The 27680-nt window shown below is 39.1% G+C and overlaps 2 long non-coding RNA genes across 2 annotated transcripts in view; both read left to right on the top strand.

Annotated features, from left to right (window-relative positions):
• The window catches only part of LOC110481501 (uncharacterized), a 90076-nt gene extending 75101 nt beyond the window's left edge, over positions 1-14975 (top strand). Inside the window, exon 3 of the long non-coding RNA XR_002467262.3 lies at positions 14926-14975. This is a non-coding gene — a long non-coding RNA (uncharacterized LOC110481501). The remainder of the gene's footprint in view (positions 1-14925) is intronic.
• A 26-nt stretch (positions 14976-15001) lies between these two features.
• The window catches only part of LOC116184031 (uncharacterized), a 32624-nt gene continuing 19945 nt past the window's right edge, over positions 15002-27680 (top strand). The window contains exons 1-2 of the long non-coding RNA XR_004148753.2: positions 15002-15053; positions 19391-19556. This is a non-coding gene — a long non-coding RNA (uncharacterized LOC116184031). The remainder of the gene's footprint in view (positions 15054-19390; positions 19557-27680) is intronic.

Below are 27680 nucleotides of genomic sequence, written 5' to 3'. Positions count from 1 at the left end.
ATAATTGTAAAAAGAGTCTACATCTATTATGACTTTCAAATAACATCTTTATCTTCATATTTGCTGGATGATCTGCTAGTTTTGCTGCCTAGGAAGACAGAACATGAAAAGCAGTTCTGTTATCAATGAGAGAAGTTATTTCTGAGTGTACATTTTCCATAGGCCAGTGCCAGGATGTGAGATGTGTACAAAACCACACCTGTATGCTGGAATTTACCTGGCTAAAGAGAAATACAGAAGTGAGAGCACCTAAACTGAAATGTGTATGACTGAGGTTCCTTTCAGCTGCTTTACTTTATTTCTGCCTCTGTTTCTTCCCCCCCAGCTTTAGATTTATGAGCCATCGTAAGCTTTTCTGACTGCTTCTGAAAAGGATTCATGGCTGCTCATACTCGCAGCATCCAACAAATCACTCATTTCACAACATTCATTTCTTTCATTAGATGGGTATTCCTCATCTTTTTGTGCACCCCTCACATTTCATTACAGTAATTTGAAGGGTTATGCATATCAGTCTCAAGAGAAAAATATTTTGTTTGTTGTTGGTTTGAAATGTGGATTTCATCAGCTCTGGTCTTCTTTTTTTTTTTTTTTTTGGCACCACAGCATGAAAAATAGTGAAATGCAACTGCACAGTAAACTGAAAGCTAATTTACAGGTTCTGATTTTTGGAATATTTGATTTTTACCTTGAAGAAGAAGAACAGACTAACTGACCTGCTGATTTCCCTTGTGGGTCTGTTTTCTCATCTTCTGTGATTGAATGAATATTCGTGAGGGGATTTTGATACTTTTGTATCAGATATTTTGCATTCAGCAATTTTATTTTTTTATTTATACTCTATGCAGTTTAGCCAAATGACATCCATTTTGTTCCATGGTGAACATCTTTGAATGTAAGCTCTGGATGTGAGACATTGGCATTTCCACGGTGCCAGATGACAAATAGATGCATCTAAAAATACTACTTATGTATAGAAAATTGTGCTTTTCTTTGAGAAAGCAGGGCAGGTATTTAAAATTTGCCCCTTGGGCTCCTCTCTGTCTAGAATTGGGAAGATCACAGCCTTTCCTGGGGAGATGGGAGGCCCCCAAAGAGATATATATCCTGTAATACTCCTCACTTTTTAATACTATTTAATACTGTATTAAATACTATTAAATACTATTTTATACTCCTGCTGTCTAGGTTAAAAACCAGATAACATTAACTATTCTTTTCATTTGAAGCAGACACACAAAAAATTTTCTCTTCAGTCTCTTGAGTGTGACTCTATTCTCAGCTTGAGTATTCTTTCTCTGGCACAATGACATCTCCAAAAGTGGGTGGAAGACCAGTCTAGAAGAATTTCTCATATCCACAAATGGCCTGGGGAGAGGATGCAAAAAATTAATCATCTCTCTCCCCTGAAAACTCAATTTCCCCCAGCCAACAGAAATAATTGTCACACCCCTCTTTTCTTTCAATCACCCCTGGTGAAACTTTAACCAGGTGTTTGTTGTGTCTCTGTGACCCTGTGTTTCAAACCATCCCTGAAGGTGCCAGAGTTTTGACTTGCAGCTGCAATCCTTGTGGTTGTCAGTTTGGGAGCGTAGCAAAATGTGAGAGGTCATCCATCTCAGCCCCCCACTGCACCAGATTGTTTTCTGTCATCTACCCTTTGGTCACAGGGGCTTTGTGGAACTCTTTTTTGAAAAAAGAACTTCTTGAGGGGGTCTTCTCCATTTCTACTGACAGGCTTCTGTGTCTCAAATGCTGATCTTGTGGAGTTTTTCCTTGTTTTTATTTTATATCATTGATCTTGCATTGCATTGCAACCCTTTACTTTTTCAGTGCTTTCTGGTAAACAGGTGTCTTATGACCTAAATTGTTACAAGCCAGTTCTCTTTCTTTGCAGTTTTCTCCTAATTTGCCTTTTCAAGTCCTATTTAACAGGACTCTGGGCTTATGTTTAGCTTTTTTTTTCACCTACTTCAGGTGTCCTGTCCAGAAGGACACAGAATTCAAGGCAGTGTCTTACACCTGCTACACCAGAGTCTCTCAAACAGCAGTACTGGTATGCTCAGGGCTTGCCCAAAGTTCTCCCTGAGCATTTAGGTTGTGTGGGGCAGGAAGCTCCTAATTTCTTTTTATCAATGGCTTCTTCATTCCAAAATCATACTAAATTTGTTCTCTGATACTGTGCTAGATCATATTTATTTTAGCAAATCAACCTTACTAGTGCTCTGTAGTTTTGGTTATTTTTTGGTTTTTTTTAACATGTACCTTCTAATCAAGCATATAAATATATTCTACAAGTAATACCTTTTTCAGGGTCTGGACATATATATATATATTTATAGAGCATATATATATATAGCGTATATATATATTTATAGAGTATATATATATACATGTATATATATTATATGTATATATATATACATATACATATTTATTATATATATATATATATACACACACATATATATATATTAAATAAAAACATATATATATTGTGGTCCACTGCAAGGCAAAAGAAATACAGGAAGAAAAGGACCTATCTAAGATGTCATACTGCTAATTTCATTCATATCCATGAGAAAAATGACCTTGTGAAGGATTTTATTTGGGGCTGGGTGGTGGTTTGACACTAAATGAGCCAGTAAGGAATCTTTCTTTCAGTGACTCTCTAAAAGCCCCATTAATTCTACTTCTAGAGACAGAAATTTCTAAATCTTCCAGGCCATATGTTTAGCTTACAACCTCATTTATTATCAGACACAACAGGTCTCTTTAATATTCTTTCACTGTGTGGTACTTATGTGAAAACTGCTGTTTCTGGAGAGGTGAGATAGTGTTAAATGCCAAGAGTGCTTTCCCCCATTTTGCAGGAATTCTCTAAGTACTCTGCAGTGACCAGTGCATGAGGAAGTTTGGGCTTAAAATCATGTATTGATGAAGAATAATAAAAAACTTTTCCTCCACCTGCAGATCTACCAGGAGGAAATTTATTTTGTTTGTTGGACATGGTTGTATTATATTGCCATTAAGAAGAAGCTGCTGAATCAGACATTTCTGACATTTTTGCAACTTGATTAAGCTTATGCCATAATTTAAGAAATCCACCACTATTTTTGCAGATATTACACTAATGTTTCTAAGACATATGTCCCCAATCTACTACTGAATCACATTCTTGCACAAATGTAACTCCCAGGTGTGTTGCTACACTGGTGTTTTTAATTGAATTTTATTTACTATGCTCCAGAATTACCATTTTGCTCTCATCAACACTTATGGTTAATTGAATACAAGAAAACTAAATTCATTAAGATCAAAGAACTAAGTGTGGTCCTTGTTCCATGCTTTCATTTCTATGCCACTTAAAACCTTTGGGTTAAACATATGTTGACATGAGTTCTGAGTGTATCTTCTGGAGTAAACGGTTTCTCTCTTGCCTCAAAAGATATGTCATTTCTCTCAAGATCAGGTCACAAGATCTCTGTGGCTGACAAGTGGAAAATTAAGACAATGGTATTTACAATTAGAGTGTGAAGTTCATAGCAGGTGACATGGAGGGAGCTGTGGAAAAGGATCCTGTCCCTTTGCCTGTGTTTGAAGGGTAATGTGTAATTTGCCAGCTGTGAGGGGTACCCTTGAAACCAGTGGTGCTACTTAAGGTAGAAAGCACCAGAACAAGCAGAAAATGATGCAAATTTTACTTGCTGACACACTGATAAAAGTAAGATTGGGTACACAAAAATCAGTGTTCGTGTGCTGTGGCAGCACATTTATCTCTCAGGATTTTTTCATAGAGGTACACAGAGAGAAATTAAAGAGAAAACAATTTCTATTTCTGCTCCTTGTTTTTCCTATGTGTAATGTGTTTGGAGAATTGTTTACCTGGAGTGAGTGCTTGGTTGGATTCTGGTGAGGATTGTTTGAGCCTGATGGCCAATCCAACCCACCTGGGGCTGGACTCGAGGGAGAGGGTCACAAGTGGTGTGAGTTAGACATGATAGAACAAGTAGGTTTTGTAGTTTCAGTATTTTTCTTTATATAGTATATTAATGTATTTTAGCATAATTATAATAAAGAAATCATTCAGCTTTCTGAACTGAGTCAGACATCATCATTTCTTCCCATCAGATTTGCCTGCATTTGCAACAGTGTGGCAGTGTTATAATAATAAATATTTCAAATTACTCTGATTTGCCTCCCTGCCTATAATATTGACTTGTGACTGGAGGTCAGTTAAACTCTGTTACATACAAGAGCTTCCAATTCCCCAGTTATTTTTGAGAAGCTTGATTGCAGTTGTCCTTGCTGAACTAGGGGCTATTTAGAGATGTTGGATTTGTCTGCTGATAGCAATCTAGGTGTCTGAAAGTCAGCAGTTTGGGGGTTGCAATGGAGTCTGTGGCCATTTATGCTTTTGGACGTCCTGGAAAATAATTTAGTGAATGACAGGTCTGTGCGATGGCAGTGTGTGTGAGCAGTCAGCTGGGAAAAAAGAGAGCCTGGTTACAGGAATTATAAATGAGAACAACTGTTTGACTTGAGGAGAACAAAATGAGCTAAAAATACAGCCCAGGAATAAATGGTCAGAAATAAAGGCAGCCAGTTGGACCTGATAATAATTCTGTCTTCAGTAAACGCTCTTAAGCTCGTGCTCCCGAAGGAGAGAAAATAATACAAAAGTGAAATCTAAACTAAGAGAGTCACTCATCCACCCTGGAAGGATCCCAGAATGCTGTAGCTGCCTGGGAATGGGGGGAGAGAAAGGAGCCATGGGGAGGTTTGGTATCTTGGCTGCCAAGGGCAAACCAGAACTCGCAGCTCTCTGGGTACAACAGCTGAGATTTCTCTGCACACAGAGAAAATGAACCTCACAAAGACACGGGCCTGTAGATAAGAGGGAGAGCTGCCAGGATGAAAGAAGGTAGCTGTTTGGCTGTCGTACAGATTTTCTTTTGATTGTCACTGAAAATCATCCCCTGACTGGTGTGGGACACAAGTCCTGTCTGTGACACCATTGCCACGCCTGCTGCTGGGAGCCTTGGAGGGTGGAATGCTATCCACAGCTCCAGCTGTGCTGCAGGGGGACCAGTGCCATGCCTTGGTGGAAGGCTGCCCAGTGCCCAGTTTGGCTTTCAGAGGGAAACTACTACTGTGTACCTTGTTACTGATCAAGGTTTCACAGGCCTTGAACAAACTGAACATTATTTGAAACCATGCATTCATCTGCTGGCAGCTGTTCCTCGTGTCTGTTTCTCTCGTGTTTATTGAAGTCCTTCTTATAAACTTCTTCCCAGTGATCATAACTTGCACTTTCCTGCCTGTGGTTTGTTACTGGATCAGACTGGAGCACTTGAATCCCTGTAGTTATGTTTTACAAAAGCTGCAGTTCAGTTACAAGAGCTGTAACTGATGAAGTCTCTCACAGTGAATTTCTTGGAAAATATTTTAATCCAATTTCACTGGATTAGCAGTATGTATACAAAGCAGCAGGTGATCTACTGGCTGTAATGGAGCATTTATTCCCTGTTGCTCAGGTTCGCAGGGACATTCTGAGGTTCCTTTCAACCTGATTTAACCTTTAGTCTTCAGTTTAATAGTCATACTTCCACATAGGACATCTTTTTCAGCTGGGTACCACAGGAAAGGAGAAGCAGGCAGGAGAGAGAAGAAGGAACATTGTTTTAATTCTGATGGCTTAAAGTCAACCTTCCTCAAGATATCTCATCTTCCTAAAAGCAGTACTCCTTGCACTGCATTAGAAACTCATTAGCACATCAGTCACATTAAAAACCAAACCCAAATAGCTGAGGAATAGATTATTGTTTGGGGCATCTCCCAGCAAGTCAAGAAACTCCCATAACTCATCCTGGTGACAGGCACTGTTGACCTTGTTTAGCAAATAAAAAATTATTTCACCCAAGCACCTTGCCAAAGAACTTACCAAATAACCTGCAATGACATCTCTCTGGATTTAAAAGAAAGTAAAACGGGGTAAGGAAAAAAAAAGTTGTACAATTGCTACAAAATCCTGACATAAAAACCAATAGAAAGCCTTTGAATAATTGCTTCTGTGCTAGGTCTTTGTTCTCTTAAAAAGAGTTGAGCACATGTGCGCCAACACCCACAGTCTTATCCAGGAGGATGATAGGAGCACAAAAGCTGAACACAAACCAAACCCCTCCAGGAGTGCAGAGCAGGGTAAGATCATTGGAGCAGCTTGAGCCATTTATGCTGCCTTCTTTTCTGGGAAACAAAGGCAGTTCATTCATTTGGGCTGCTGGTGCACAGCAGCAGAGAGAAAGGGTAACAGCATCATCTGTCAGGGTGCTGCCTTGGCAGGCAGTGGGTTGTGCTCCCACCTGGAGCCTGCCAAGTCCTGACCCAGCCCAGATTTCAGACTTCAGGCTCTGCCACTGGCAGCAAAACGAAGGGTCCTGTGAAGGGATGTTTGCAAAGGGCCAAATGCTGTGCCAAGGGCATCTTTTATACATCCAGCATTATAGTTCCTGGATGTTATGAGACAAATATTGTATGGGAAATGCTGAAAAGAACACAACACTTCTATAAATAACAGCTTGGTTTTAAAAATTGCTTCTCCCTCAATCAAAAAAAACTCATTCACAAAACAAACAAAAAAGCAAAACCACAAGAAAAGCCACGCCCCCCAAAAAAACAAAACAACAAAACAATAAGCAAAACAAACCAAACAAGAAAGCAAAACAGAACAAACAAGCAGACAAAATCCTGGGAAACTTCCTGAAGAGATGGAATTGCCTGAGGCAAAAATTTAAGAGGTCACGCTTGCTTGCTTGGACCTGAAGATGAGCAAAGAAAGGAAGTGAGGTAATTTCACACAGTTGCACCTCTGTTTGAGGAGGTGATCTGGATGTGGATGAAATTTTAAGGCCTATGTTGCTGTCATAAATTGCTCTAGGAGTTGGATGCTGGTTTTGATGGTTGATATTTGTGCATTGACCATAGTCTGTTGTGCCATCTTTTGTCTTTGGGAGTCCCAGAGTCATGAAACAGCACAGCCAGGGGAGACTTTGCTTTAACAGAATTACCCAGAATTTGCTTTAGGGTTGTTCTCCTGACATTTTTGATTTCTCTAAAGTAGATGCCATGCAGGACCAGACAGCTGAGCTTGGGTATTGATATTATATTAATATGCCACGTAATATAAAACTATTTCATATTGGCTTTGTTCTTCCTGGCACAGCAAGCGATTGCTGAAACATCACTGTAAAAATTTAATTTCAGTGAGTAGTCTCTTGTTTGCTTTCCCTGTCTCAGTGGCTGTGAAAAGCTGGAATCAATCCATCACCCTTTTCTCAAAATCTACCCCCCAAAAAATTCAAATGTGAAGCTGTTTCTGGATGCAAACATGTTCACACACCTGGACCTTGGTGTTACGTGGTGTTAACTGCACTAACACATCAGCAATGATTCATTCTCCCTTCAGCCAAGGTAAAAAGCCTGCCTGGATTTTAAATAACAGTCCCCTGAAGAAGTCAGACACCTCATTCCAGACTGCCCAGGACAAAGGGCACTAAACCTTCCTGCTTCATTTATCTTGCTTTGATTACTTAGTTTATTTAGCATTCACTTGGCTTTTTTGTTGCTCAGGAGAATTGGATCTGTGGCAACAGGGAGAAGAGTGCAGGCTGAGGTTTCAAGCACTGACTGGAGTTAATGGGGAAAGTAGGAGTGGTTATTGAGCTCCTCTGGGATGTTAGAGGGAATTCGAGAGAGGACAGCTCTATTTCTGATTTCAGGAGAGTGACCCAGGCACTGGGCTACTGGATTGATGAAGAGCAGAGATGTGGAGGGAATTGAGATCAAACAACAAAAAATTAACCATCTAAATACCTTATTAAAAGCTGTCCTTTCAGTCTCCTGCATGGAGAATGAAGGTGGTAGGGTCTGTGAGGAAGTTCTGTGAGGATACATCTCTGTGCTCTAATAAAATGTTGGATTCTGTCACAGCAGGAAGCAGTGCTGGAGTTAAATCTTCCCAGGGATGTCACCTCCTGTTTTCCTTCCAGACAGTCAATTCGCATTGATCCACTTCTGGCACCCTGTTTTAGTGATCCCTGGAGCAGGAGAAGAGCAGCTGTATGGCTTGCAGTAATGTCAGCTTCAGCATGGAATAGAAAAAGAGATTTTTCTTTTTTGCCTAGATAATGCTTTGCTATTTTATACAGTCTAAGAAAAGCTATGGAAGCTACCAGGCAGTTTAAAAGCAACAAAAGAGCAGCTTGAGAGAGGTCAGCACAGGAGGTGTGTCTGGAGGACAGTCCCTTACAGCTGCCCCTGGAGAAGCCTCAGTGGGTAGGAAGCAGATGGCTCAGCTCTGTCAACATCCCAAAGTCTCCTAAAATACCAAATTATTGAGGCAATGAGGTTCTGGCTAGCTTACTACATCTGAGATGCTTGTGGGCATGGCTCTCTTTCAGCCCTACAAGACAAACTAGAATTTTAATCCTTGAAAGAAAAATTTGTAGTGGAAGTATGTGAAAATGGGGAGTGCAATGTAGATGAATGTTTGTCACTAGCAGTAGAATATTGGATTTGCGAATGTAGGAGGGATTTTCTCACTTTACAGGCCAATAGTATTTGTAAAATTACTTTATTAAAAAAATCAGTGGGTGTTATGCAGGGACTCTGCTAAATATGAATAATTTAAACCAGTGAATAATTAAAACCTGTCTGGGAAGAGTTATATAGGTAATTTAAATTTCAGGTATGCACAGAAGAAAATGTGAACGCAGAACAATTTGGGATGGCATATTAGATTTGCATTGTTCAAGTGAGTCCTGGTCTGAACCATGAGCACTGCACTGTGTGGGATTTGCACAGCAAATCCCAAAGCAATATGAAAATGTGCATTACTCCTAGACTTAAAGGACTTTCTCTTCAAAGATGACAAAGTGACTTTGAAATGGGAACTGCAAGTACACTCCAGCTCCTGGGAAAACCACTCTGCCTTTCTTTTCATGTAAAGGTCATTGCAAATTGGGAAGTTTAATTCATGTCCTGCATGTTTTGTGCCACCAGTCACAGTCACTTGCTGGTAAATAAGAAAAGTGAATTTGTTCTTGAAAAGAGGGAGTGAAAAGTATAAAATTGGCCAGTTGCTTCTCAAGGGGAGGGTCTGACCACACCTTTGGTTGCAGTGAGCTTTTTATCTATTTTGCAGCAGATGTATTTGTAAACTACTCATTATTTAGTGCAAAGAAGGACAAATAACATATTCAGTGAAGGATCAAAGGGATGACACAGGAAAGGATATGCAAAGGGATCCTGGATGCAGGATTGCCACTTCTGGGTTGACGGATCACCTAAAAGAATAGGCTGCTAAATTTGGGTACAGTAACTCAAGAAATGAAGTTATTCTTGCCAAAATGAAGTGAATGAACTTGATTTGTTTCTACACCTCCAGCACAGAAGTACCCAGTTTTGCATTAAAAAGTCAGAAACAAATGAAATTCCTGTAAAGGATTTGTGTTTGCAAGGCATCAACTGAAGGAAAAGATGGAAGAGAGACACAGTGACATGGTAAAGAAAATAATTTTCAGAAATTTCCATTGCACATAAACAACAGATTTGCTTTCAGAAGCTCTAGTCCTGCATACAGTATTTTTTGGGTAAGGAGAGTACCCAGGAAGTCGCTACAATATCTGTATGCCAGACATGAGTAAATGAAGTGTTAATGTTTTCTGGTACTTCTGTTTGCTTTTCCACACGGTGCATGCATTATCTCTGGCATTTTTTTTTTTTTTCTTCCAACTGTGTGAAATTCATATCTGTAATACACAGAAACATGCATGAGTGAGAGGGTGTGTGAAGAGAAAAAATGAGAATTTACTTGTGTAATGATGTTTAAGTATAAAAGATACTTTTACTGAAAAACAGCTTAAGAGGAGGTTGGTTTGTTGGTGGATTGAAAAAAAAAAATTATTATTTTTTTTTTTAGTGGTAGCAGTTTTCCTTTCTTCTAACAACAAAATCTTCCAGTTCAGGGCAGAACGCTCCTTTCTGAACTTAGAAACTCATCAGCTCCATCATGTTTGTTACAAGTAGTGTTGCTTTGGGATTTAGTTTTGGGCTATAACTCAGTTATATTTACCCTATAGGAGTACTTTCACTGAGGTGTGCCCCTTTATGTTTCAGTTGTAAAATCAAAAGATTTACAGGAGTTTATGTGTCACTGCCATGTCTTTATTCTTCTTGTCTCAAAACCAGGGAAGGAATGTGGGGACTTTGTGTTTTACAGGGATGGCTGAGGGAGAAGCTGAGTTAATGCTGAGAGATGCAGCAAGAACAATTAAAACTCAGAAAGAATAATTCATCTTCTAGTCTCTACTTTCTAATTTGCTTATTAAATATATGTCCTTCCAGGAGCATTTCCCTTTTCTAGCAGCTCAGAATTGTAGGAATACTCACACACTTATGTCTTCCTGAAGCTGTGTCAAGGTTTCTGGACTTACCTGTCCAAAATAACCAGTCAGGGTTGTAAAAGAATAGGATTTTGAATGGAATTTTGAATAAAACAGAAAGGAATGTTCTTAAGAAACATGACTCACACTTAGGTCCTTTGTTTCTTAGTTTTATATTGAATTGAAAACCAGGTTTCAGAATGTGTTTATAGTGGATTGAAAAATAAATTCACAAGAACTGCATTTGTAATGTTACTGCCTATGTTAAGTATAAAAGGGTCTATAAAACATTCACTTTTATCCTTCACGTGAGGTACTGCAGCCCCTGGACTGCATTCAGTATACAGCACAAATCAAATTTCTATACAACTGGGTCTGTGTTCCTACTTCTCTTGTTATAATGCAGTGATTCATTTCCCATTAATTTTCACACAGATTATACTTCCTTGAATATTAACAAGAATGGAGTTAGAATCAAAACCTAATCCAGCTTTTTGTGTCATTGATCTTTTGAGTCAATAACTATCTGGCAGAATAAATTTCACATGACTTCAGGCATCTACAGTAGGTGCAGCTCTACCCTTGGTTTTCTCACCTCTTCCCACATTGGTAGTGACAGGAAATGAGCAATATTGAATGACTCATCTGAACTTCTTTGGGCAGAACAATTAGGCTGTAACTTAGGGTGACATAACAGGCACAGAAAAGCCAATTCCTTCCTGGTGGCAATCATGGCAGCTCAAGCTGAAACCCTCAGGCAGAGGCAGTCATTCAGGAGGCTCTTCCAGACAGCTCCTGTGCCTGGTGATGTGCACAGCCCTGCTGGCACCACAGCTGTTGAGTTTTGTGTGGGTTTTGGGTCTTCAAAGAGACAAGAGCAGTTGTTGGTTGCTGTGAAGTTGTTCATGGCATGAATACATCAGCCTTGAAGGTGAAGAGTTCAGAGTATTGAAATCTGTGCTAAAAGCTTTCTGGCATAGGGTCCCGATGTTCCAAGCAGCAGCAGCAGCAACACCTCCCACACCTCCTTCATCTTATTTTTCATTATCTTCTTCTTCATCTTCTTCATCATCTTCACCTTCTTCTTCATCTTCTACATCTTCATCTTCATCATCTTCATCATCTTAATCTTTTTCATCTTCTCATCCTCTTCATCATCTTCTTCATCTTCTTCATCTTCTTCATCTTCTTCATCATCTTCTTCTTCATCTTCATCTTAATCTTCATCTTCCTCATCTTCATCTTCCTCATATGCATCTTCATCCTCTTCTTCATCATCTTCTTCATCTTCTTCATCTTCTTCATCTTCTTCATCTTCTTCATCTTAATTTTAATCTCCTTCATCTTCATCTCCTTCATCTTCATCTTCATCTTCATCTTCATCTTCATCATCTTCATCTTTGTCTTCATCTTCATCTTCATCTTCTCCATCTTTTTCCTTCCTCCCTCTTCCTCCTCCTCCCTCTTCTCTTTTTCATCTTTTTTTCTTCTTTCTTTTCATCATCTTCTTCTTGCATCCCAATACAGGGAGATTTTATTTATAAATCATCTAATTAGCTAAAAACATGATCCTAAAACATTTTTCCTGAACCAATTTGATCTTCATTCTAATGTGTGAAAGCAGCACCAGTTTTTACTCAAATTCTCTGTAAATATCTATCTGTTCATGCAAATGGTTCTACCTGTTCTATCTAGAAATGTAAGCAACGTTCTGTTATGTTTTCATTATGTCTGGAACTAAGTTCATTTTGTGAAAGGTAACACTACTGAGCTTTAAACTAGGCTTTAGGGCCTTTTACTAACTAATAGAGTCTCTTAAGGCAATTAAAATATATTTCTACTTATTTACAACTAAATCTTACACTCTTACTTCACGTCTATGTGGCCTAATATATTTTAGTTTCTCTAAAGTTCTAATTCAATCTCTGCATTCCTTTCTTTCTCTGAGAGACTCAGAGAGGCTTCTATTTTATACATTCCATAAACAGCAGCCCTGAGAAGCTCTGCTCAGGAGAGGGACCTGAATGGCTCTGACGGGACCATTTACTTGACTGAAAACTATGGTTTAGCCTTCTGAGCAGGTAAAGGTGACACAAAAAAAACCAAAAACCCACAAACAAAAAAATAAGTTTACATGTTATTGCTTCTGTAACAAGAAAAAGACCAGAAAACACATTACATATGACAGTAAACCAGACATAGTAAAACATAGTAAAATTTCTGAGTTGGTAAATGTGTTTTTTGTTTCCTTAAGGTTAAAAAAATCGTCCAGATAAGATGTTTTTCCTCAGGAAATGAAAATAGTTTTCCTTTAAGGCAAACTTTGAACCATATCCCTTGGGAAGTCAAACTTGCTTCCAGTTGTAAGATTCCTGTTCAAGCCCTGTTATGCCAGGATACATTAGAATATCACTTCCCCATATGTGAACACTATAATTTTCTGCTCACACTCCTGCTTACTCAATTCTTTATATATGAGTAAATAGATATTTTATTTTGATAGTGATCAATAATCCTTCATTGCCTTAATGCAATTTTAATGCAATTTTAAACCAACCATGAGAGACAAAAATGCACTGCCTAAATTCCAAGCATATCTGTCAAGCTCCTTCCCACAAGAAAACTGAGCTCCTGTAGCCAGCAGAGCAGGTGCTCCTTTGCAGCTGTGTTCCTGCAGGGTTTGTAGGCAGGAGAGGGATGTGTATTAAATAGAAATATATTTATTCCATAGCAAATTGAAGCTGCTGCTGTGATTTGTTTGTAGTGGTAAAGGTGTGGGATTTATTATGGTGCTCAGTGTTGTTTCAAGTATCTTGACTGATGCTGTGTATCAAAAAAGCCTAAAGATTGAATTTCTTATGCCACTTTTAAAAAAAGGAATATAATTAATTCAACCAGAGAAAATTGAAATTTTCTGTTGTTTGTAGCTGAAAAGGACAGCACTAAAATCAGGGCAATTGTAACAGGTTAGTTCCATTCTGTGTCCTGGCAGAAGTGTAGGTTCAGATTCTCCCAGGAAAAGAGAGGAACTGAACTGATCTCTCTGCTGTTCTAAACCATATTAATGATCTAAGGACAAGAATGGCACTAGAAATTGTGTTTGCAGGAATAGAGGAACAAATTCAAAACTTTACTTTGGTACCTAAAGCAAGAAACTCCTGTATCTGAGGTGCACAGTGCTGGTGAAACCTTTAAAAGATTTAATCAGGGGATGTGGAAGTGTAAATGGCACAAACAAAGATCAAAGAGAATTTCCCTATGTTTTGGGAGCTGCTGCATGATAAATGAATTAATAAAAACTGGCATAAACATACCTACCAGTAGAAGTTTAATTTAAAAAGGGCTGAACAAGACCAAGAAAATATATTTAGGCATCAAGGTCACTTTAATTTGAGAAGCTTGCCACGTTTGCCTGGGCGTTGGGGAAATAAGAGCAGCCAGTGGAAAGGGAAAACAAAGAAATGCTTGCAAGCCCAGATGGGCAGGCACCCAATGGCAGAGAGGTGGCAAAGAGCAGCAAGGTGTTTGCCAATAATACAATGCAAAGCTGAAAAAGGTTGAGATTATTGGCATTTGGAATGCATTCATCACCAGTATCCAGCTGGGGGAAGGCAGCATCAATAGTACTTGCCCTTGCTTGATTTAGAGTCTTTTCTACTGGAGCTTGGCTGCGGAGTTACTGCTCTCTCTTCTGGCTGAATTCTAGCCTATGTGCAGCTCAGTTATAAGATTCTGAGCAGTCTCCCCAGCTTTATGAGTATCCTGCCTCAATATTGAAAGGAAAAAAAAGTGTCTTTAGAACATGCTATATTGTAAAATTCCACAACTGAAGGTTCCTGTTGTTTTTTTGAATGCAACACTGTTCATCAGAATGTAGCTGCCTTTTTTTATTGCTTAGATTTGATCACAAGTTGTTCTGAATTTTTTATTTTCATTTATTGAAAGATGACAGTACGTGAAAAAAGTTTTATAGTTTTGGTTGTTTTTTTTTTTTGTTTTGTTTTGTTTTGTTTTTTGTCAAGATACACAGACCTGGAGGAATTAATTTCTTTTCTCATGTGGGAAAGCTGTCTAAAGCTGCCTGCTACCTTCTATCTTTGCTGTGCAGTGGAATTCACTCCCAGTTTCTAGCTCAGAGGACAAGCAAAGTTGAAAGTCTCGACCTGTTCATTATGCATGCTCCCATTGTGCTTTTTAAAATTAAGCTGAAGTCTTGAAAACAGGTGGAAGTAACAAGCAGATTGATTTAATTTTGTATCTCTAAGTTGCTCAGGCTATGTTGAAAATCCTCAGGAATTCCTTCTGTGTTATTGCAGGTCTGGGAGGGACACTCTGAGGGCAATTTTTAGTGCCTTCTCCAGGGAACCAGCACCTGATGCTTTCCAGATTTTAACAAAAACTTCTGTTTGCAGGTCCCTAGTGCCTTCTCCAGGGACCCAGCACCTGATGCTTTCCAGATTTTAACAAAAACTTCTGTTTGCAGGTCCCCTCCTGTCAGACATCATGAGCTGCACTCACCAAGCTGAGCCCTACACCAAACACATTGAGATTTTGTTACGTATCTCCTGCCTGATATCAAAAGATAAAGCCCCTTGCAACATTATTAAAATGGTAAGATAAAAAAGCGCTTCTTGGGAGCTCCCAGGTGCATCCATAGTTATGGGCTATGGGCACACTCGATATCAAATTTCTACAATTTTTGCAAGTTTAACAAATTATCATACCTAACAAACATTGTCCAGTTAGAAGAGCAGTTAGTTAGGTAATTTTCCCCCCAGATACTTTCTCACTGGAGTTGGTCCAGGGCTTCTTTGCCCCATTTCTTGTTATTTCCCCTCAGATTGGAAAACAAAATGTTCTTCTTGTTGGCCCTCTTCTTGAAAATAAGACTAAATGGCATTTCAGGAATCTGTTGGAAGGTTAGCTAATTTCTCTAAAACCTAACAGAAAGGGTAGGAAAAATACCAGAAGCTGCATAACCACATATTAATAGTCTACAGGGCTATGAGACACATGTAAAAGCTGAAATCTTTAGGCATCACATCCAGTTGCTGTGCACAAGATGGGAGGTGGGGGCCAGGCTTGCTGTGTCCAGGGGGTGAACTGAGTCTGAACAGGTCTGTGCAGTTTCTGTGCTCACTGAAATCCCACAGTGTTGGAATCTGTGGTATTGATGATTCCGAGATTGTAGGAAGTCTCTGTCTTTCTGCCCCGCTGCCAAAGCAGAAGCCATAATTGGTCTGTGCTGGTTTCAGGGTTGTTTATTCTGTTTATCTCTAACATGTTCTGCTGCCCTGCCCAGCTCTGTCCTGCAGGGCAGCGTGTGGGGCTCTGCCCTCAGTGGGATGTTACAAACATTAAATACCAGAAACTCCCTGGGCTGGATTTACAATAATGTGCCAATATCTGTCACCTACGTTGAACAGTGTGTCCCCAGCCTAAACCAACAGAAAAATGCCAACACCGCAGTGAAACATGGAGGGCATGAAGAAGGAGAAAAAGGACAAGACACACCCAATTTCCTCCATCTTGTCCCCTTTGGACCCCTCATCTAGAATCCTAAAATTTTACTTTTGCACTCATGCCACACTTAATTCTTACTTATATCAAACACTCAGAGCTGGTAATTCATCCTGTAAGATTGAAAACTCTTTCCCACGGACAGAGATCCCAGACAGTGTCTCTGGGGGCTCTGTCCAGGGGGGTTCCTGACGTTCCAGGGCAGCCAGAGGGAAGCTCTGGATTCCCACACCACAGCAGCTCCTGGAAAGCCTCCGCTCACCCTGGGAGATGTCTGTGTTGGGCCCACACTGAGCAAAGCTGCAGGTGTGCCCCTCCTGCCTGCACCTGCCCACCCTTTGCAGTATCAAGTGATGCAATTGTGTGCTTCTCTTTGCTCTCCCTCAACACCTGCTCCGGCCTTTCATGGAAGAGCATCATCCTGGTTTTAGGGTTTTTCTGGCTCTTACAGCATCAGGAATCCCAGGCATCAGTGTGCTCCCTCTTGAGAGCAAACCCACTGCAGGTGTGTCACTCACACCCACGGGCTCATCTCACACCTTCATAACTGCACATCTGGGGAGTTCCACAGTTATTTATTGCCCTAGGGAGGACCAGCTACCTAATCACTCTGGGCTTGGTGATTCATGTGAGGAATAGTAACTGGTGTCAGCCAGAAAAGAAACATCCGAAGCTTTGAGCAAATTTCCATTAAAATCAGTCTTTTTGTATTATGACATTTATTTCATGAAACATTAACTTCATTTTCTGCAGACTGTTTTAACATTTTGAGTTAAAGGTTTTCTCTCACTTTTGCATTACTAGATAACTATAATAATGCAGGGCATATCATAAAGTTTGCAGAGAGCTGTACGTCAGAAACTGTTACAGTTCAAAAATAGAAATGAAAAAAAGTCCAAAGAGAAAACTGTCAGTGAAAATTGGTAGCAATTGGATATGTATGTAAATTACAAAAACTAATCTACCAAGATTCATAGGGCAAATAACTCCAGCTACTATTACTTGGCACCAAATAAAAACATTTCATTGAAAGTGCAGCTGCTAGAGAAATGAACTGATAAACATAAATTGAACATAAATGCCTGCAGGCAAACTGGAGTAGCAAACAGAAAAGGGACAGGGAAAAAAATGCTGTTTGCATACATGTGTGTGCCTGTGTACAGAGTGTTATACTCATGTAAACATCTGAGAGTCCCAGACACAGAGGGGATTGTCAAGGATCCCAGCCCAGGAAGTTTCCCAGGTGGAAAACCCTCAGTCACTCTCCCCAGGAATGGAGCCAAGCCCTGGCTGCAGGTGAGGAAGTGTGTCCAGAACAGGGCCCTGCTGCTGCTCTGGAGATGCTGACCATGGTCAGTGATAGAAGGGATGGAAGGATAGAATCAGGCTCTGAATTTCATGCCTTGCTGACCGATAAATTTAATTCTTTAGGCTGTTGTATAAGAACTTATGTAAAGTCTCAAGCCAAAACCTGATATAATTTTTAGGAATTTAAATATGAAATTACTCCATTATTCCCAATATTAAGGTTGAAAACTGAGCTTATACTTTATCCCTCCTCCCCTTCCATTCTAGTCTCAGAGTCCCAGCTAGGTATATCTTTCAATTAATTCCCTTCCCTAAGGACACCCAGTAATAAACACCAAACCCACATATCAATTAGTGACCACCAAAAACCCATAAAAAGCCATGTAGATGCATATGCACAGATAAACTCCCCTCCTCCTTCCAGGTACATAAATGCCTTAAATCATTTTCTGCAGTTTCCTAGGAACCACACTCCAGATGTGGTATTTAAGAGAGAATGTGGCTAACGTTTATTAGACTTGAACTGTATTGTGGGTAATTGTCCAGTAATAACCTTTGGTAAATTATATGAAGCCTTTACTTTACTTAACAGGGAACGCAGGCTCCCCAAACTCTAATATTGTCATCATTCAAGATAATGAGCAACACAAACCATTCTATTACCAATCTAAAAGCAATAAATGTCAAAGTAAAGAACTATGCAATATTCTGGCCTGGAAGAACAAAGGACAAAAGTAATGATAATGCCTTTTTATATTTGCAGTCTATTATATCATGCATAACAAATGACCCTGTAATTGTAGACATTGTTATTTCAACAGGTTGTAAAGGGAAAATGCTGGGGGTGGAAAGGGAGTGTTTTGAACACTGCCCCGAAAAATGCTGTAGGGCTGGTAAGTTGGAATGCCTGATGTTTTATTTGAATTTTATCCTGCTGGATTGTTGTGAAGCTGTTTTGTTTACCACCACAGTCATCTGGTGCAGTGTGACACCAAATCCTAGCAGCACTGATGGCTTTACCAGTGACTTGGTGACAGCCCCAGCCCTCCTCTGACATAAGCATAAGCAGGAGCAAAAATACAATTTCAAAAACAGGTGATTGATTTATAGAAATTTGTAATTTGGGAATTTACAGACCATTCAGAGGTCAAACAGCATTTGGGCATCCAATCATTATGAGCTGCTACAAATAAGGGGCTCTCTCTACTGCTCAACATGTTCAGGTGCTCCTGGGTTTCTAGAGTGACTTCACTTTGAGCTATCCTAGATCAATTTTCTTTTGTAAACAAAAGCAGAAGCTAGTAAGCTATTTGATCAGCATTCAGAGCAATTTTTTTAAATTTGGGGGGAAAAATTGCCAGAAACTTGGGAAGCCAATGGCTCCACTACCCCTGTGTAAAAGTAGGACAGTTCTGACTTTTTTGCATCTTATATTCATTGCCTATTTTGAGAAAAGCATTTTAATCTAAAAATGCTGTCTCAGCACACATACACTTCATGTCACTGTGTCTGCAAAGCAAACCATTCACTAAAAGAAATATTTAAATGGCTCTACTCTCTGTGGTTGAAAGAACTGGCAGCTTTGATGAAGGCAATTAGCACACAGGGCAGTTATCCTTTAGATCTCATTCACCAATATGCATAGCCAAATTCTGATACCAGGTACTGAAATAAATTCATCCATCCTTCTTTCTACACTTGTGGACTTGAGTAGGATTAGCTGAAAGAGAAAAGTTGAGAGCTCTTGGTCCAGAAATGAATTCTTTGCTGCCAATATATTGCCTTATATGGGGCTTCTGTGACTTCTTTGGGCAAGATGTAAAATATGATATTAAACTAAACTAACCTTGCTTGTATTTCCCTTATTAAGTTGGTTTAACAAGTTGCATTTATCACATGATTTTTGTACAAAAGGGTCACATTACCACCTCAAAAATGTATCTGCAGTGTTTGTCAGAGGGAAAACAGGCCCCCAGAACAAAGGTGTGAAGTTATTTGTACTGTTGCTGAAGAGAAGTGACAGGAAAAAAGCCAAGCATCAAGCAGTTATTTTACATAACTTTCTTTTCTCAAGGAAAACAAATTATGAAACTTCTCAATATTTGCATTTTCCCCATCAGTATACATCCCAAACCTGTCAATGAGTGGCAGGGGGTGGCAGTGCCTGTCATATCTCTGCTTTTGGAAAAGATCAGAACTCTGATGGCACAGCCATACTTCAGTTTCCATGGCAGACCTCAGACAAGATGTTCCCCAGGAGAGTTTTTTGATATCACCATTTTTCAGGTAAGTTCCATGGTGATGATCACAGCTTGTGTTGTGTTTTATTTTTGTTCCTTCTTCCCCATATCTAAATGTGTGTTGTGCATTTATCTACACATTCATCTGTTTCTGTTTGTCTGCAATTTTATGTGGTAGCATCTGTGAGTGGTAGTTTTGTATAATAACATGAATATAAGTGAAATCAACAGTTGGGTTTAAGGGCTGTGTTCAGCAAGAAGAGGAGTTTTGGATGACTCCAACTGGTGTGTGAAGAGGGATTTGGTTAAACAATTCTTCTAGATATCAAGATTATCATCCTCTTTGCCTGGGATACTGCAGAAAAGAAACTCAGCTCCATTCAGTCTGAAAAAAAATGTCATCATATATTCAAGAGAATTGTATTTTGGCTCACTCTGCTCCATCCAAAATGGCATTTGGTTGCTTATGAGACTTTGTCAAGCTCAGAAACTGTTCAGGAAAGAACATATGTGAATCCACCCTCAGAGAAAAGTGTAAATGTTAATGCTGCCACTGAGCTGGGAGCAAGATAAGGGACAATGTCCAAGATAGTCAGGAGAAAATAATTAGAAAAATTGTTATGAAATTACTTAATATATTATGTTTTAATTCCCCAACTGAGTGGGAGGCCACAAGAATGTTCCAAGTATCAGTCTGAAGGCAGAAGTGTAGCCACAAAGGTTTTTTACAAATGGATGGAGTACCTTGGCATGGTGGAGAGATTTAGATCTACCTAAACAAGTTTGGGTGAAGACTGGCACACACCTACCACATCCAGCACCTGGGAGCCCAGCATGTGCTGTGATCTCCTCATCAGCAATGAAGGAGCTGGAAAATTGAAGACTTGAATAAATTTAAGAAAGCCCAGGCAAACTGCCCAATGAGCTGCTCTGCCTGTTTTATCCTCAGGCAAATGGCAATGCACTTTAATGAAGTGTTGCTGTTGAGGCAGGATGGGAATGAGAAGACTTTGATTTAGAAGGTTGTGAGAGTAAAACTCTGGTTTATTTAAAATATACTGCGCTTTTATACAGAGCTTCGTAAGGACCAACTCCATTGGTCCTGAAGTGAAAACAACCCAGAGCATTGGTGCAAAGTGCTTGATGCACAGTGATAGAACTTAACTATAAACAATGTGAATAACAAGAGACATAAAGAATTATTTACATTATTTTCCAACTCTTTCCCAGGCTTCTGCCTGACTAGAAACTCTCTGTTTCTCTCTTTGATTGAATTTGAGACCCACAATGGAGAATATTTTTAATGGCATTTTGCACACTAATGCAGGGTTCTGAGGTATTTTCTGCACCTTGGAGATGGAGGGGCATGTTAGAAGGCATTTGCATGGAATGATATTGCATGGTCTTGTGGGACTTCCACAATTTCAAATAATCTCATCACATATATTCTGGAAGGAAGTGCTAATTAAAAGTATAAAAAAACCATATGTGGTATTTGTGAAGCTGCTATCCAAAGCAGTATTGGTGCATCTGTTCTGCATTGCAATTAGTCACAGTTAAATCAGAAAATAAGATATCTGAGCTCTTCACTTCTAAAACTGCAAATCCCTCCCCCACAAAAAGCAGGCACAGTGCACCTGTAATGCAGTAGTGGAAAAAGTAAAATATCAGCCCATAAGCAGAATATAGAAGTTCTTTGTATTCCAGTGTTACTAAAATTTATTATAAGAAGTTATTAAAAAAAGAATATTCATAATTGAAAATTACTGTTAGTATTAGGAAAGAAGAAGGAAATTTTTCTGTTTTGGTTTTGTGACCTGTGGTCCATCTTACATCTTAACCTAGAACTTTTGGTGGCACAATAATTTTCCCTGGCATCCAAAATCAGCACTCTCCACTGATCTACCCACAGGAGTAGAAATGAGGAGAAAATCCACTTTGGTACAGCATTTTCTTAATGGCTGTTCACAGTTTTGAAATATGAAAGGACGGTAATGCTGATTTTTTTTTTTTTTTCCATTTTAGCCCTTTACTTGCTCTGTATTTACTGTGGGTTTAATTTCTAGGATCCCTTCTTTCTGAATCTTCTCTTCTATTTATAAGAAAAAAATATTTTCTAAATCAGGAAAACAGGGAAAACAGGTGACCTTCCCAGAAAGTGTCTGAATTTCCCATTTCTGGTACATTTTATCACTAGGAAGTCTCCCAGTTCCATGTGTATAAAACACACTGTAGAACTCCCAAACAAATAGATGGGAAAATACCTATACAATAATGGTTTTTATTAATGTGTAATTTAGCACTAAATATGCCAGATATTATCTTCTTTTTCAGCTGTTATTAGAGGCTTATGGGATGCTCTTCAACAATAATGTTCCAGAGCCCTGTACTTATAATTAGAGCTGGGTGAATTATTCATCCCAAACAATATTTATCATAAATTTCTGCTCTCCATTTCCTGGAAGAGTTTTTTATTTTTTTTTGTTTTGTTTCGTTTTTATGCTTATTGGGTAGGACAGACGGCTGCTTTCCAGGGCTCTCAATTTCAAGATTACAAGGTCCACCTACAAATTTCTTATCCCAAGTCTTTTATTTTCCCTCAGAGGTGATGGGGGATGTTGCTCCCTGAGGGGCAGCACTGAGGAGTTATTCCTCATTATTTGCCGGGTAACTGCTGAGGCAGAGGAGAGGTTTCTGAAGGTGTGACCTTTCTCTGGAGGGAAATATCTTATTTCAGAGTAGCTCCCAACAAATTGATTTGTCTTTCATACAGTTGTGGTTCACTGGTGCTGTTTTGTTCTGGGCCAGCCAAGCCTCATGAATATTATTCACTGTGGTCTGAGCACCTCCTTTTGAGGTCATCCAAGCTTTTTTTTGGCTTTGGTTTCCAGAGTGTGTGTAAACTCATCTGAGCTCATCTGACTTGAGCTGCTAGGGTGTTAATATGGTGTGGCAGCTTGCCTGCTGAATCCCATGGGGTGGGATGTCAGAATCTGAAGTATTGATGATTCCAAGACTGTACAAAGTCTCTGTCTTTCAGCCCCACTGCCAAAGCAGAAGCCATAATTGGTCTGTGCTGGTTTCAGGGTTGTTTATTCTGTTTATCTCTAACATGTTCTGCTGCCCTGCCACAGCTCTGTCCTGCAGGGCAGCGTGTGGGGCTCTGCCCTCAGTGGGATGTTACAAACATTAAATACCAGAAACTCCCTGGGCTGGATTTACAATAATGTGCCAATATCTGTCACCTACGTTGAACAGTGTGTCCCCAGCCTAAACCAACAGAAAAATGCCAACACTACAGTGAAACATGGAGGGCATGAAGAAGGAGAAAAAGGACAAGACACACCCAATTTCCTCCATCTTGTCCCCTTTGGACCCCTCATCTAGAATCCTAAAATTTTACTTTTGCACCCGTGCCACACTTAATTCTTACTTATATCAAACACTCAGAGCTGGTAATTCATCCTGTAAGACTGAAAACTCTTTTCCATGGACAGAGATCCCAGACAGTGTCTCTGGGGGCTCTGTCCAGGGGGTTCCTGACCCCCTGCCAGGGTCCCAGACCTTCAAGGGCAGCCAGAGGGAAGCCCTGGATTCCCACAGTGGGAAACTGTGGCTTTTTCTGGATCCTCTCACTTGTGCACACAGCTGCAGCACATGCTGTGATTTATCCCTGGAGGTCAGCTCAGCCCCCCTCATCCACTTGTTCCTCCCCACTGGTAGAAAACTCCAAGGGTAAAAGGGAGAAAATTCATGAGCTGGGATCAGGACAGCCTAAAGCAAAAGCTGCACAAACAAGCAAAGCACAGCAAAGAATTCTTTCATCTTCTCATGGCCAGGCAGGTTCAGCATCCCCAGGAGAGCAAAGCTCCCGCACATTGAATGGTGTCTAGGGATCAAAATTGCCAAGCTCTGAACTCCATCTCTTCCTTCTTCCTCCAGCTTTTGTTGCTCAGCATGACCTCCAGAAGGTCTGGGGTATCCCTGTGGTCATTTGGGGTCAGCTGTGCTGGCAGGATGGTTTGAGCAACAGGAGAAACCTCGTTGTTGTGTGAGCAATAACTAAAGCGCCAGAAATCCAACCTGCAGCCGCACACGAGTTACCAGGAAGGAAAAACATCCTGCTCTCATCCTTGTTCTGCTCAGTAATGCTCATCTCTGACCGTGGGGCGCAGTTGAAGTGGTTGGTCATTGTCTTTCCTCTTTTTTTTTTTTTTGGTTTGGCAGGGGTCTCAAATGAGAGGAATTTCTGGGGGTTGGTTCCATGGTGCCTGCAGGGAAGTTGCTCTTGTGTTCTAGCCGTGAATCTTGAGCATTCTCTCAAATAAAAGGAAAATTAGATTTCCTTAGAGAGGAGATAAGAAAGATCCATCTTTTGTGTTTGTGCACATAAATGTACAGTAAGAGCATAGTATACAGAATTAAAATACACAGAGTATTGTAAAGAAAATAGAAAGAAGCAAGTCTAAGAAAATTGCTCTGTGGTGGGTGCTGATTGCATTCCTGCGATTTGTGAATATGTTTTTGTTGCAACTATCTTTGCAGAATGTCACAAGGTGGGTCTGAAATGCTTTTTGGTGCTGATGAAATGATAGGGATTTTTTTTTTTTTTTTAAATATCCTATGTAAAATCCATGTAAATTTGTCAGCTTATACATCTTTCCTGATCATCCATTTCTGGTATCCAAACTCTCAACTGCCAAAAAATCAAAGCAAGCTAGTCTGACATTTTAATTTATGTATAAACTTTGTTTTATTCAAAAATTTGCAGCAATTATTTTGGTGTAAATATAAAATTCTCTGGGATTTGTTTGGCTGGTTTGCTTTTGTATTGTTTTCCCCTTATCTAGCAAAGACCAAGACACTTAGTGAAGGGTAAATAGACCCTTCATATAAAAAATTAATAAAAAGACAAATTTATCTGATTATTTATGGGACTACTTTACTCCTGGTAATTTGAGTAAAATGGATAAAATGAATTCTGATTGCACTAAGGAAGAGAAAATCATTCTGTGATTAAAATATCCGTGGTTCTGTTTTGTACCACCAAAAAGACAACATTAATTATCACCCACGTGATGCACAACATTCATGTTGTCCCAGAAAGTTTATATATTATTTAAAATTTATTCAGATTCTTAATAACAAAGGTTGTATGACCTGCCTGATGGAAGCCATGGAGGACGGGGTTGTTGCCAGATGAATGTGGAGTATATCTTTCCCCAGAAATGATAAAAATGTTGTACATGAAGATGATTTTACCCGTCTGTGAGCACCTGTGGTTACAGCAATACCATGTTTGCATTCTCCAGCCAAATCCAGATTAACAGGTTTTGAACTCATTATAAAACTACAGATAACCAGAAAATGGTAGGAAGGGACAGAAGGAATTCTGAGGGGAAATGAATGAAATATTTTTTTCCTTTTACAGACGATAAAGTGATTTTCAAACACCTGGAATATTAGGGGGGAAAAAAGGTTTACTATGCATTTCAGTGGAATCTAATCTAATTAATATCCATGAAAATCCCATCTCCTACCATCTTAGAGAGAGATTCTGATTTCAGTTAATGCTCTAACAAATAAATATAAACAATATAAAAATAAAAATAATATAATAAATATAATATAACATAACAATGATAATCTCAAAATCATAATTATCTATCCTCTGGCTCACAGTGGCTCTCTGGAGCCCAGTCTGCCTCCAGGGTGCGGTAAAAGTGACACCAAGCAAATATTCTGTGGGGAGAACAGGAGGAAAAGGACCTAAGAAAAGGGAGACTAAACAGCTTCATATCCCTGGGAGGATTTCAAACGCAAAATATTGCAGCAAATGAGCCTTTCTGAGGATATTACTGCTAAAACTACCATAATAGGGACAGGACAGCTCTATTATCTCTATTAATGTCATTTGGAGGTTTTTAGCATTTCTGGTTTTTTGGGGTTGTTTTTGTTTTTTTGGTTGTGGTTGTGGTTTGCTTTTTTTTTTTTTTTTCCTTCATTAAATACATGACTCAGTGTCTCTACCTGCACTCTGTGAAGTTAAAAAAAGTCCCTCATCTGTCAGAATGTAAGTTAAGTTATCTGCCTTCAAAACTCAATTTCTCTTCAGATATCCTTTCTCTCCTTCATCCTAACTCCTTCCATTCCCTTAAGAAAAAATCCTCTCAAGTGCTTAGGAAACTATATTTCCTCAGAAATTACAGGTTCTCCTTGGTTATTCTCTCTATTTTCCTTATTAAATTATTTTAAATAAATATTTTATCTGAAATATAAGGAATAAGAAATGGGGAAGATATGACCTAGTTTCCTTCTTCTTCTTCTTCCAAGGTATTTTCAGTAATTCTTAAGAGGATTTCCTCAAATGTCCTTTCCAATCTTCTGCTTCCCTTCCCACGATCTCTTTTGTTTTAATATTCATGAAGGACCTGGAGCTGGGTGAGATGTGGCTCTGTCACTTGCTGGGATGAGAGGAGCTCGGTGTAAGGAAGAGCATTTCTCTCAGAAGGCAGAAATAGAGTCAGTGGGAGGATGAAGGGAGTCTTTCAGAGCCACTAAGGTTTCCTTTTCTGGAAACACAAAAAGTTCAGTATCATGAGGTAGAATACTTGTCTGATCTTCTCACATGCCCTGCTACATTTTTCAGATTTTACTGAAATAATTCTGATTTTTTTTTTTTTTTTTAAAGTGGAAATTGAAGTTGGGAACAAAGATAGTAAATATACATTTACATTTAAATAGTTCTAGTGATTTCAACCACCTCTCAGTTAAATACAGGCATCCACCTGACTAAATGGACCTTTGTTCACAGGAGCCTTATATTGGTCCATGGACAGACATTTCATTTGCTTCTCACATGAATTTTAAATATTTTCAAGTATTGAAGTTATCTTCAAAATATTAAATTTTTCATTTGTTGTAGTGGTACCATTTACAGTCATTTTGATCACCACTAACTAAACAGCTTTTTATTTCTTTCAAGTTTGTTAAAATCTTAAGAATATCATCAGTTACATTATGCTAATCTGAGTTATAAAAGGAATTAGACTTCTAATTATCTTAAAGTAGTTTATCTTTCACTGTAACAAGTGTAATAATTGACATTTTCAAGTTTGACTGATGACCTGAGGACCCCTCCTTGCAAAGAGTGGTTTGCCTGGGGAATTTTGTCTGGGAAGACCCCTGGAATTCTGTAGGCCTACATGCATCCAGCTGCTCTGCAAAGGTAGTTCTGGTAGCTGCTGTGAAATTGTAGAGAATTATTTTTGACAAAATGGGAATGCTTGGAATTTGAGTCATAATTATAAGTCTCTCCTCTGGAGAAGAAATAATTTTTTCATAATAGCAGAGACAAGATAAGAAATATAAAGGCAGATTTTTTCACAAAGCATTTCTTATTTCATTTTCTTTAGTGCATATTGCAGGAAAAAATCCTAATGGCACTATCGAACATGGATCTGAGGAAAGACAGATTTCACCTTAGCAGAAGGCAGTCAGTATTTCTGATAAAATGTAGAATTTTTATTTATATTTTTTACTGGAGCATTAATGAAATAACATATTTATTATGTTTATAACATATTTATTATGTTATTTACATATGCTTGTAACATGTTTTATTATGTTTATAACATATTTATTTGTCAACTCACCTTGAAAATAATTTACCTTGGCAAATTTGTTTTAAAATGCAAACAAAATTGATGTGATGTAAGGTTTTTGTTCCTCTCCTGAAGCTTCCCCACTGTTCAGTGTTTCAACCAGAGAAATTTATTTCTTGCAGGCTCAGTAGTAGCATCAAAAATAAGTGCTGACAAACAGAGCCTCTACAGTCAATGACAAGCTCTGTTTGAAGGCAGCAGTGTTTGGGGATGATTTTTTTTCTTTTTTCTCCCTTTAAATGCAAGTACTGAAGTTTGCTGTAGTGCAGAGTGAAATCTGAGACATGACATGAAATTCCATGACAGTTGGAATTTCTGCTGTATGAAGAATTTACCCTTAGTCTGTGGCCTTTGCCAGATTGTCACAGCACTGAGGAGAAGTGTGTATAATAATTAGCAAGGCTTAATTTGTCACTGAGACTTTTTTGGCTATTTGAACTTAACAAATCCAATTTTTTGTTGATGCTAAAGAGGAAATTTCTGAGCCTTCCATAAATAAAGTGTCA

The sequence above is a fragment of the Lonchura striata genome, chromosome 2, assembly GCF_046129695.1.
Source record: "Lonchura striata isolate bLonStr1 chromosome 2, bLonStr1.mat, whole genome shotgun sequence".
Classification (NCBI taxonomy): Eukaryota; Metazoa; Chordata; class Aves; order Passeriformes; family Estrildidae; genus Lonchura; species Lonchura striata.
Note: the sequence above shows the minus strand (reverse complement) of the source record. Positions and strands in the feature narration are given on the sequence as shown.